The sequence below is a fragment of the Symphalangus syndactylus genome, chromosome 2 (assembly GCF_028878055.3).
Source record: "Symphalangus syndactylus isolate Jambi chromosome 2, NHGRI_mSymSyn1-v2.1_pri, whole genome shotgun sequence".
Classification (NCBI taxonomy): domain Eukaryota; kingdom Metazoa; phylum Chordata; class Mammalia; order Primates; family Hylobatidae; genus Symphalangus; species Symphalangus syndactylus.
In genome coordinates, this window is record NC_072424.2 from 72,865,611 (window position 1) to 72,875,788 (window position 10,178).

The 10,178-nt window shown below is 32.7% G+C and overlaps 1 long non-coding RNA gene across 2 annotated transcripts in view; it reads left to right on the top strand.

Annotated features, from left to right (window-relative positions):
• LOC134735831 (uncharacterized) overlaps positions 1–9,901 on the top strand; it is a 193,909-nt gene extending 184,008 nt beyond the window's left edge. Inside the window, exons 3-4 of one of the 2 annotated variants that reach the window (XR_010119358.1) lie at positions 5,903–5,967; positions 9,822–9,901. This is a non-coding gene — a long non-coding RNA (uncharacterized lncRNA). Of the gene's footprint in view, positions 1–5,902; positions 7,235–9,821 lie in introns of those variants that run through there. The other variant, XR_010119357.1, reaches the window with a different exon arrangement.
• Positions 9,902–10,178: the final 277 nt, after the last annotated feature.

The following is a 10,178-nucleotide window of genomic DNA, read 5'->3' on the forward strand; positions in this document are numbered from 1 at the left end:
TCTCTTGCTCATACACCCGTTGCCGCTCTGGATCTGACTTGCCCTTGGCAGGCATGGGATCTGGGCCGGTCGCGCGAATTGAGCGCAGCCTACTGGGCCAAAGAGGCTGAAGGAGCCCAGAGGCTGCAAACAAAACCTGAGCTGAGGCAATGCCAGCCACAGAGGTTTCCGGCTAGCGAAGTGACACCCTAAGGATCCTGTAGCATGATATCTTCAAACCTTTGGTATATAAAGCAACCGGCGAAACAAATCTGAAAACTTGTCTGTCTCACTCAGAGCTTTTGAACTTGCTACTACGCCAAACCAATGTTCTGTAAAAAATGATAATGTAAAATACTCAAGGCCTGGCATGGTAGGTTACACCTGTAATCCCAGCACTTTGGAAGACCAAGGCGGGCAGATCACTTGAGGCCACGAGTTAGAGACCAGCTGTGCCAACCAAAAAAATGAGCTAGGAGTGGTTGTGTGCGCCTGTAATCCCAGCTACTCCCGAGGCTGAGGCATGAAAATCTTTTGAACCCGGGAGGCAGAGGCTGCAGTGAGCGAAGATCATGTCACGGCACTCCAGCCTGGGTGACAGAATGAAACTCTGTACAAAAAAAAAATATATATATATACGTTTGTATACATATATACAAAACATACACACACACACACACACACACAGACTTGTTCTAATAGTCTATATCCACAACCAGATTTTTAAAAATCACAAAACTAACATTCTGGAAAATCATATTGTGTCACCAATAGTAAGACCCTTAAAGCTAAATGTAAATTAACTATATTTACCATGATTTATTTTACAATGTAATGATTCAATTGGAATACTTGTACGTTCACTATCTTATGTCACATTTTATTATTTTGTTTGGCTGCTTCAAAAGCTGTTAATTTTAATACAAGTTCCAAGTTTAGAAAAAAAAACATACTTTCACAATACTTTATATTTTTCAGAGAATATTTGCATTCATTACATCAACTGCAATTCATAGGGATTCTGTGAGCTGAGATGTCACTACATTACTTCTCAGGTGAATAATTTAGTGGATTTATTAAAAATTAGAAAAAATTAGAAGCCAGGCATGGTGGTTCACGCCTGTAATCCCAGCACTTTGGGAGGCTGAGGCGGGCGGTTCACCTGAGGTCAGGAGTTCGAGACTAGCTTGACCAACATGATGAAACCCTGTCTATACTAAAAATACAAAAATTAGCTGGGTGTGATGGCACGCCCCTGTAATCCCAGCTACTGGGGAGGCTGAGGCAGGAGAATGGCTTGAACCAGGGAGGGGGAGGTGGCAGTGAGCTGAGATCATGCCATTGCATTCCAGCCTGGACAATAAAAGCGGAACTCTGTCTCAAAAAAAAAAAAAAAAAAAAAAAAAAAAGAAGAAGAAAGAAAGAGAGAGAGAAGAAAGAAAGAGAGAAAAGAAGAAAGAAAGGATGTTAGAAGCCTGTATCATATTTATTCCATGATTTATTTCATGTAAGACATTTGCAGTATCACAGCATGATTAAATTATGTGACTCCAAAAATAAAAACATAAAAATTTTATTAAGAAAACACCAACATCAGGAGAAACATTGTTTGTTACTCATTATTTCCTATTTCACATTCTTTATGAATAATTTCAAAAATGTTAAATGTTAAATATTGTAAAATAAATTGGTTTTATTAAATGATTTGTTAAATAAAACAAATTTCTCCACTAAATATACATAAGGGCAATATAAAAGTTCATTATATATATGTATATATATATAAAACATACACACACACACATATATGTAGAGAGAGAGGTTATACTGATTGAGACTAAATAGATAAGCTATTGATAAGCTGATTGATAAGCTAGAAAGACATAGTTTCGTTGATCTCATAGCTAGTTTTTGTTGGTCTAATTCCTTATAGATATATAAATATGACTACTTTAACTAGTGTATAACAGGGGATAAGCTCAATTTATGTATCAAGTTTTGATTTATTCATATTTTCCTATCTAATCCTTGTGAAAAGGTGATATTGATATGTCACAGGCCATAGTTAGAAAACATGCAACTAAATGATTCACAGATAAATTCATCTCATTACCTTAGCTTACTAAAAATATTTATTTTTGTGTTCATACTAAACTAACTCCTATGGTTCACTTTTTGCCTTTTACAGGATTATCCATCCAGTGCATATAATAGTTTCCCTTGCAATAGCCTTTGTGTGTGCTGTTGAAAATCAATAACCTTGAATGCTGTGTGTGGTGGCAAGTCTACCAACTCTGTCAGACAAGGAGAGAGAGGACAATTAAGATATTGCATTTAGGCATGTGTATTAACTCACCATCTAACATGGAAAAGGTAATGCGTGTAACCCTCACAATGGTGGAGTATAGGGAGCTTTTAAATAGGGAGTTTAATCTCCTTTAGAGCAAAGCCACACTCTCTGTTGCCCTAGGTTTTTGGCAAGATTCCCAGAAGCTGCAGTCATTCATGAGCCACACACTCTGTTCTTTGGAAAATTGCAATGAGATCCTCACACGGTGCAACCAATGCTCTCGTTTTGGATGCCTCATCTGTAAAAAATCCCCTCACACATGTGTATACACGTGCATGGTACTTAACTCAGCCACCACCGAAGAATGGAGCACTACAGGGATTTGAACCTGTAGTTGCAGGAAGTCCAAGTATTTCAAACCTTATGTGTCGACTATAAAACCATTCCCTCTGGCTGATTATTCTGGAATTAAAATGTAGTTCATGTTAAGCAAGCTTGGAAAATTCCCAAATCAAATAAGCTTGTTTAGAAAGGGTTATTCTCCTCTCTTTAGAAATGCTGAAGCCACAGCTTTATTCCACCTTGGTTCCCTTTGACTTTTGTAATGTACTCATGTTCTCATTCACACTAAACTCCGTGAAATTTGAATAAGATTTCTCTACAAATGAGATATGCTGAGCCTAACTATAAAATGTAATACAGTACACGATATGTGTTTACTTATTTAAATTCTGGAGCTATGAAAAATTAGTAGTATATCTTATTTTGAAGGCAAGGGGAAATCTCTTTCACTACTTATTGTTTGTTTAACAGAATAGGGTGTGAGATTGTATCTTGACTGGGTAAACTAAAATGGCTAATTAGATCAATATGTATAAATCTTAAATGTTTCCTATGCAATATTTTATAGGTATGTATATTTGATGTTCATAGTAATTGAGGTTGTCAATTTCAATGAATACGCTTGTCTTATATTTCATTTACTTTATTTTGAAATACCGAATTTTGTTAAAGTTCTTGTTTAAAAATGAATAGATTGAAAATCTAGTAGGTCAGCTTTTGGATATACTCACTTTCTGAAGTTTACACACATCTAAGATACGTATGTTATATTTAAACCTATAACTTATACTTAAATTACACACACACATATCATTAAACAGAAGAGGCAAAACAGCATATAACAGCTGTTACCACTGCCAATAGCAAAAGCATAAGACAATGTCTATTCTATTTCTTCATAACATAAAATTTTGCTCTAATTTAACTGGAAATAAACAGGTTCATGTTAAGCTTTGGCAAATAATATTTATAGCAATTAAGCTATTTCAGTTATTGAAGTTGTATAATCCTTAGCCTTAACTGGCAAACAAGAGAGGAACCTCCAGAGCTTCAGGTTTGCAGGCAGTGAAGTTAGATACCTTAAGACATGCTTTCTTTGTATGTACACTAGTTGTTTTGTTTCCCTCGTACACATACCTATAGCTTTTTTGTGGTTGTTAGAGAGACATTTTCTTTGATATTATCATGTTATATTTCCTCAGAGCATTTTCTACCCCAGGGCTGAATGTGCTTTTGCGAAACTGATTTCATTAATTCTTCTAATATTTCTGTGATATTAAAAAAGAAACAAGGGTGGCAGAGAAAGGGCAGGTGGTGTTTTCTTTTTTATTTTTATAGAGAAACTGAGACACTCAGAAGTTTATGTAGTTTCCTAGGCAATAATACATTTAAGTCAAGAAAACAAAATATAAGTAAAACATAAGCAAAAAATTAGCAAGCCCTCATAGCTCGTTTTTATTTTTTATTTTACCTTTATTTTCTTTGCACAGAAACATATAACCTGGCTTTATTTGTATTTTATATAGTTAAATTGAAGATGGCTTCCTGTCTCCAGGATTAGCACATTGTTTACAAACTGGACACTTCCAAACAACAAAAAGCAGAGTCAAAACCCATGTGGCCTTACTCAATTGTCCCCAGCAATTTCAATTTGGTATCTTCTGCAGATTTTATGACTGGCTAGAGGCAATGCATTAGAACACATGTAGAGAGACAAGGGGAGTTCCTTTTAAGACAACTCAACTTTTACATAAATGCAAAAAGTGAAATACTTCATAGAAATTAAAATGTATATCCTATAAATAGTTATACCAAAATATGTATGATATATATATATATATATATATATATATATATATATTTGCTTCATTGATATTTACAACTAAGAAAGAAGAATAAATATTAGTTAACTGGAAAATACAGGATGCAGAGTATGTGCCAAAACATGCTTCCATAAAAGATGAAAATTTGAGCATCATTTAAGATCCTACACATAGTAATATAAGACACAATAACTTGAAAAAATCTGTTTGCATTTTAGTGAAAAATAAGGCTAAGAAGAAGAAATAATCATTTAATAACAATCTTTTACTTTTTACTTATTCTGTTGAAGTATATAAATTATAACTGAAATATTTTCTGTAGCCAATATGTCATCAGGGTCCTATAAACAAGAAAATTAAATTAGATCTGTTTTTGAATTGACGTTTTCTTTTTAACTTGTCTCGTTGTTACATTTTTTTCCGAAATAAATTTATCAATGTTTTGAAGCTCTCAAGCCATATAAAATGAGGTGCTATTAATGAGATGTATTTGGTTGCCTAAACTGATTTAATATGCATTTTTATATCTTGTGTATGAATGAAAATATTTATTTTAAAATATATTGAAGAGTCGTAGTATTACTTTTACTATTAAAAATGATGCTATGTAATTCAACTTTCTTAAAGGGAATACTGAAGACATTTAAATCTGTTTAGAACTTTCTTCTGAAATTGCACATTTTATTTATATTACAAAGAAACTTTTTCTTGTTCATCACTTGGAAGACATATTATTGCAAGTTAATAGGATAGTAGACATAGTTAATAGTTACTGTATTATTTAAAATTTCACAATTTCCATAAAAACCACTGTTTATAGTTTTTCCTTTGGCATTTTTACTCAGATTAAAATGTATAATACTTAATTTGAGAAAAAACACAAACATTGGAATAAAATTCAACATTTGTGCAAGTCAAGTAATTTTGCAGATTTAGTGTAAACTTGACAAAAAGATAACTGTGAGATGAGACTGAAAGAGGAAAATTGTGGTTAAAGGATCAACTGGAAGAAACCTGCTGTAAGAGATTATATTTATGAACAATTTCTTAAAGACAACATTATTAGAAGCTAAGTTTGTAATAAATTCTGTATAAAACAAATGTAAATAAAGTAAAACATGTTATTATAAAAGTAAGCCCTTGAGGAAAATTGGTTGTTAAAGAGCCTATTGGCATTATAGAGAAAATAAGCCTGAAAGAACAGTGCCAATTGTCATATCTGTTCAGACATTTTGCAAAGTTTTGACATTGAAAAATTCATATTTAAAAAATAGAGGTGAACCCAAGCACACAGAAAAAAAAATTCATAGAGATTTCAATTTGTTACACAGTATGACTATGCATTTGAAAGACTGTATTTTTTTATTTTTGACATATGTAAGAGAAACGGATATCTAATTTTTTTTATGTCGACTATCATTGTACAAAGAAGATAATCAGTTTCATGTTCATCTCACATGTGTGGCAGGCCTCACTGAAGACAACTGGAGCTAGAATCAGAGAGATTTCCAGCAATTCTTGAAACAAAGCAAAGTAAGAAAGCTCAAAGCTTTTGCAGAAATTGTGACATTTGCCTCAAGTTAATGACCCCACTCCCTATGTAGCTATAAATGATAACAACAATAACAAAAAGAGCGTAGCTATTACAGTGACATCCCTTTTCTTGAGAAAAATATTGCAATTTAAAATAAACTTTTATTTCAGAGTTCATCCACCGCCCTACCCCCAGCTTTCACACACACACACACACACACACACAAATGTAAGCTTCAGAGATATTCACTCAAACTGAAATAGCCATCCATGGATTTTGGTCGTCTTTGTGTTATATCCTAAGATAGTTTTTACCTTTCTTCCTGTGTGATTTAGATGCAGGTTAACAACAAAAACAATGAAAAATTTTAAAAATCAACAGCTTGAAGAGTGCTAATTACAACCAATTATAATTTCATTGTCCTGCCATGGTTCACTATGTCCTGGTTAAAAAAATAATAATAATTTTGCTTTCTATACATGTCTGGCTTTATGCACAAGCCTGATTGGAGAAGCTTAATATTCAACACATGTGCATAAAGTAATCCTTTAGACTAGCAGTCTAAAGGTAGCAATAACCTATACAATTCCTTGTGTTAATTTCTAATTAATATGATTAAATAAATACCATCAGACTTCAAAAGGACCATTTACTTTATGGAACCAGTGTTTATTTAACTGGTATGTGAAATTGGTTTTCATGTCAATAAAGATATTAAAGTTTCTATATCGTGTATTCATCATGAAATCATAGAAATGACTATACTAACAACAAAGAAGAAAGTTCCCTCAAATCAATTTGGTTCTTGAGGAAAGCAATTCAATTTTAATGTAACCTACACTAGTTAACAAAAGATATTTCGTGAGCTTTGGTTAGAAATGTAACACAGTAACCTAGAATTACCTTACATCTAAGTTTAGCAACTACCATTTTCAAACTGTCTGTACCTAGCTTAAAAAGTTGTCTACTCCCATCTAGCGGTCATAACGTTAAATTTCCTTTCAAAACTTAGCAGCCTGAATGGTCTACATTAAGGCAAATGTAACTGCTGTTTTATTGTCAGAATTAAATAATTAATGCAGTTAACAACATCTGCATAGATTAAGTAATTCAGCCTCATGGGTTTTGTTGATAGCAGTAATTTTAAAGGCAGCATAAAATGGTTTTAGTCTGATTTATGGAGCGTAGCTCATGCTGCCAGAGCCGCATGGAGCTCATTGACTGAAAAACTCCGAGGATCACTCAGGAGGATTGCCACAGTTCTATAGTCAACAATCTCGTATGAATATTTTACAAAAATATCTATGTATAAAGAAAAGGAAAGTTCAAGCAATGAGGTCCTCTGTGTACAACTGAACTCCAGAATATAAAAATAGATGATTGATCTCTTCAAATCCTTGTAAAAGAAAAATTAAGACTGTCAGTTTTTAAAATAAGATATGCTTTAAAATTTTTATCATGTAATCTTTATTTTTTGTACCAAAATGCAGACTAGAAGAGCATTTGTTGTGTTAATGATACCTGATTTTCAAAAACAAACAAAAAATTCTGAAAAGAAAACAAATTCCATTTCATATTTCAGCAAAAGGAAGTGGTTTGGTTTTGTTTTGATTTTAAATCTTGTCCTAACATAGCAGCATGTGGCTTAGTGTGGGTATAATGTCATACATTTACATATGTTGGATTAATTGGAACCTTGTACAATGGTGAAATCCAGCTCCATGTCAACAAATATAATTAAATCCTCATAGTATCTATGCAGTTGGAAATAACTACTCACTCTTTTCCAGTGAGTAGAAATGTGAGCTAATTATCCAGCAGAGCACATCTACTTATTTTACTCACTAAAATACATTGAGCATCTCCATACAAATACCATACTGGTGTTCAGCAAAAATCTAGGGTTTATGTCGCTATTGAACAGACAAGAGAAGCATACATCATAACTCCAAACAAAGGAATGGTCTAGTCATAACACAGTGTCGGGGTTCTAATGGAAGTAGAAAACCACAGTGGTTGGGAAAGCTTCCTGGGGGTGATAGGGTTTGATCTAAAGACTAAATAATGAGTGTGATTTGTGTTAGAAGCAAGAAGATAATGGCTTCAACAGAAACAAAGATGCTAAGCTAAGAGCAAATTAGATATGTTTGAGGGAAAGCTAGCAGATTATTCGCTCAAGAATAGAGAAGACTCATGCCAGGGAACAGTGGGAAAGAGTTAGAAAAGTAGTTTGGTCCGGACTAGAAAGCGTCCTGAATGCCTTGACACGCAAGAAAGCTGAGTAAGCTGAGGCTGGATAAATGAGTTTTCACTGGAGGTATAAAACAAACATGGGAAAATATAACATGCAAATTCCTGCAAGGTGACTAGAAAGAAAAAAATTATTAAGAGCTTGTTTACTTACATAAAAACCATGAGAGTTGTGCTGTGGTTAGTTGAGCAGGATAAATTGAAAAGTTGTACTATAGAACCTACTTATTGACTTATGCATATAAGCATCAAACACTTTTAGCATCTACCATGTGCTAGGGACAGGTATCAGTATTTAGGGTTTACATTTAAATGCTATTTAAAATGTTAGAAACAATATGTATTGGTGGCAACATAAAGAATATATATTTTTCATCACTGTAAAACACAATGTAGAATCAATACTCAACTATTCTAAAAGTTAATGTAGATAACGGCTTGATGGGTGCAGCAAACCACCGTGGCACGTGTATACCTATGTAACAAACCTGCACGTTCTGCACATGTATCCCAGAACCTAAAGTATAATAATAAAAAAAAATTGGATTAAAAATTGAAAAAAAAAGGTTTAGGGTTAACTACAAAGCCTAATTCAGGTATTTCATGTATAATTTATTTAAAAAATTTTTTAATCTATTTTGAGTTTTTACTTGTTCAATAGAACTGCCATTAAAAAGCTAGAACAATTGTGATGAACTGAAATGGTATGAAAAACAATGAGTGAAAGTCATTTTAAATTAAACTAAATTATCTTAAAGCTTTGGCAACTAATATAAACCAGTGACTTCTAGTAAGACAAGGAACAATAAATAATAAATCACTTTTTTTAAAAAAAGTGCGTATCAATTTATTACTCTTACTGTTTCAGACTGTCCATCCATTGACATACATGTGAAAGAATAAGTGTGATTCGTGTGTGAGATATATATACATGTGCATATATTTCTATATCTCACTTGCAAATAGATAAATGATAGGTATAAAAGATAAAAATCACCAAACTATAAGTAAACATATCAAATATAAGTATAATTTTTAACTTATATTCTTTAGAAACCAGAAGTGAGTATTTCAATTCCCAGTGTCTAAAATATGATAGTACGGAATTTTATCCTTTGGGTAGATTTAAAAGTGGATTCATATTTGTAGTGAAAAATATTTCTTTGTAATTATTTAGGCAAATACAAATTTTAAAAAATAAACTTCCTTGTTATATTTAACGATACTATTTCAGATAAAGTTAAATGGCGAATATTCCAATCATACGTGTGTGTGTTAATCGTTGCATTTCACAAGTCTAATTTTACATTCTAAAATAATTCACATTGTAGAAAGATATTAGAATTTTTAAAACTTTAGCACTTGAAACAAATGCTTTTCACAAACACATTTTGTAAAATAAAATATTAAATGAATTTCACCAGGGTAATACTTTAAATTTTTTTGGATGAGGGATTTTAGTAAGCTCCTATGAGGCATGTTTTCTTTTGCTGATGGGCTGAAAGATAGGATGATTCAATGACTTTGATGTGCTTTTATCAAGGTACATCAAGACTAAAATCAACACCATCAAACAAAAATAGTTTTTATTTTGTTTTCTTAGGATAAAAGAAAGCATATGCCTTTGGATTAAGAAAAAAACAAAGCAAAACCAAAACAATAAAGTTCGCCTGCGATAGACAGGTGAGTCAGAGGAGTGAGGTCCTGCATAGTGAATCATTCCAAGAGGTATTTTGTTTAGCTGTTTTAAGACTCATGCCTCCACCCTCCCCCAACCATTTTTTTTTAATATTGTAGTAAAGAACAAAGGCGATCAATAGGAAAAGCAATATAGTAATTAAGTAGTAATTGGTAGAAGAGGCTTTGGGGTTAAAATTAATAAAACCAGCATGATGTACATTAAGACTGTATAAATATTTAAGGAACTACAGCCTGCTTGGAGATGTAAACCGATTAGCAA